This window comes from Talpa europaea, assembly GCF_964194135.1.
Source record: "Talpa europaea genome assembly, chromosome: 9".
In the NCBI taxonomy this organism is placed as follows: domain Eukaryota; kingdom Metazoa; phylum Chordata; class Mammalia; order Eulipotyphla; family Talpidae; genus Talpa; species Talpa europaea.
The window spans coordinates 61,429,282-61,431,751 of NC_140076.1; positions in this window are offsets into that span (position 1 = coordinate 61,429,282).

Consider the following 2,470-nt stretch of genomic DNA (forward strand, 5'->3'; position numbering starts at 1 on the left):
GGTGCTGGGAGGGAGAGGTACAGAAACAAGAAGAATGGCATGTCCTCTGAGGCACTGTGCCTGCTCAGAAGTGAGAACACAGGATGAAAGTGGCTCTCAGGAAAGATGGGAAAAGCTGGATTCAGGGGAAACAGAATCCAAATTCCAGCTTTGGCATCACCTCTAGCAAAACCTTGCACAAATCACTTATGCCATAAATGACTTAGCTTTTCTTCCAGGAGATGAAAAGACAATGATACCTTCTCTAATTGAAGCTTCACTATAAGAATCAGAGGAAATAGTGGATTTAAATTGGGAATCTATAAAGCATCTGTAGGGTAAGGTAAAAAGTATCAGGCTTTTCTGCCCTCCCACCATTAGGTTAGATGATGGAACCCTGCGGTCCTGAATGCATGCCTGATGGCGGGCACCTGGAGTAGGGTGTGGGCCTATGTAGATGGGATTCACCTGGGCTGAAACTGGGCTTTTAAGGGCGGCCTTTAAGGGACACCAGCAGAAGCTGAGAAAGAAGCCGAGGAGCAGAGAAGCTGAGAGAGAAGCAGAGCCTTGAGAAGAGCAGAGAGAACGTGAGAGAAGGTCGGAGAGCCCAGAGTGAAGACTTGCTGGGGATTGGGAGGCCTGCCAGCCTCCTGGCCCCCCAGCACCCCTGCCTGCCATGTACCCGGTAGATCCCAATAAAAGCCTGCAAAAGCCACTGAGGGCTCAGGACTCCCTCCTCCTTTACCCCGTCTGCTGGGTCAGAAAACCTGCTCAGTGGCCTGTCCTGCTCCTCCAGCATATCATAAGAGTCATGGCTGGAATCTGCCTCCTTCCTTCCTAAGATGTGGCAAGGCTTCTGGCCTGTTGCAGTGGCTCAGGTCAATCTTAAAAATGAAATCACAGTATCTTTATTACACTAAAAACAAGTTAACAACAATCCCTTAATATCATCAAATATCTAGTTAGTATCGATTTCCTTTTGTGAGAGGACCAGTGGGAGGACCCTCCGAGCCCAGGGTGGAGTGGGGTGGTCCTCAGAGCCAACTTGAGGATGAGAGGTACAGCTTTCTGGACCCCAGCCCTGATTTCCTGACAGGGGCTGCCAGGACCCAGGGGCCCAAGGGCGTCACAAGGCCGCAGAAATACTGACACAGGTGGGCTGCTCTGTCTTGTTTGGGTTCTGATGGCACCCGTGTCTCCTCTCAGCTGAGGCTGGTGAATTCTAACAGGGGAGGTGCCACGTATCCTGCCCCATCTGTGGGAGCATGGAGCTGAGGAAGGGTGGACGCTAAGGGGAACTTGGGAGAAGGCCTGAGGAGGAGAGGAGCAGACACATGAGAGGCCGTGCTCTCTTCTCGGCCTTGGACTTGCACCAGACTTGGGGGACGCGAAAGGAGACGATTGGAAGAGCCGTGAGAGACCTGTGGGGAGGCTGACAACAGCGGCCGTTTCCTGGCTTGTGCTTTGGTTTGGCTCCTTCCAGACTTACCTGGCCCCTTTCGCCTCTTTCTCATGGTTCCCCACCAAAGGTGCCTTACACTTGTGGCAAGCTTTTGGGCCTCAGCTGCCCTGCTTGGGGCCTTTACCCTCGAGGGGATGGGTAACCTGGGGTTTCATGGGCAAACTTTTAACTATATTCTCTGCTCTTTACGCTATTAAAGTTCTTTTCAAGTATGTTTGTCTTTAAATAGTAGAACCTATATAAAGCGTGTAAGGTTTGGGGGTCTCAGGGTGCCCCTCAATTTGCCCCTTAGCCTGCCCACTGACACTGGAACAGCCTTCCGCCAATAAATTTCCCTTTTCTCATCACTCTGCGTTCCCTTTCTTACTCCTTATGTAATTAAATCCTTTAAGTTGTTTTTTTTTTTCTCGGTGTCTGCATTTGGGGGGCCTTGTTCTGTATTCCTAAGCATGTGGTGAGGACTCAAATTGGGTCAACCCTTTCCCTTATGAGGACTCATAAACTGGGTCAGCCTTTCCCCTGTAACACTTCTTGTTTCCCATTTTGTATATTCCTCTGTGTTTGAGTCAGGATCTGTGTAAGGGAGGAAAAATAAGTTCTCCTTTATTCTTGGGGTTTTTAAATTTTATTTTTATTTATGCATACAAGAACTGGGGTGTAGGCCAGAAGTGCAGGGGAGAAGGGGTGAGAAGATTCACCAGAGACAGTGGGGAGCAGAACAGGCACACTGACTGGAAAACACTGCTGAGGGGAACTCTGGGCGGGACAGGAGAGGTCTGCTGCGCCATGTGGGTCAGCACCTTGGCCAGGGATCAAACTCATGCTGCAGTGGCTGGTGGCAGCTTGATAGAGCTGAGACTTAACCCCTTCCACCACCAGGGAAGCCCTCCTGTGGGGTTCTTAACTGAGACATTCCTGTCATAAAAGGCAGAAGAGTTGGAGAAAAATAAATCTTAATAGCATGTAGACGTCCTACATACATGATTGGGAAAGACCCAGGAAAACTGAAGAACCCACCAAAATGGCCTA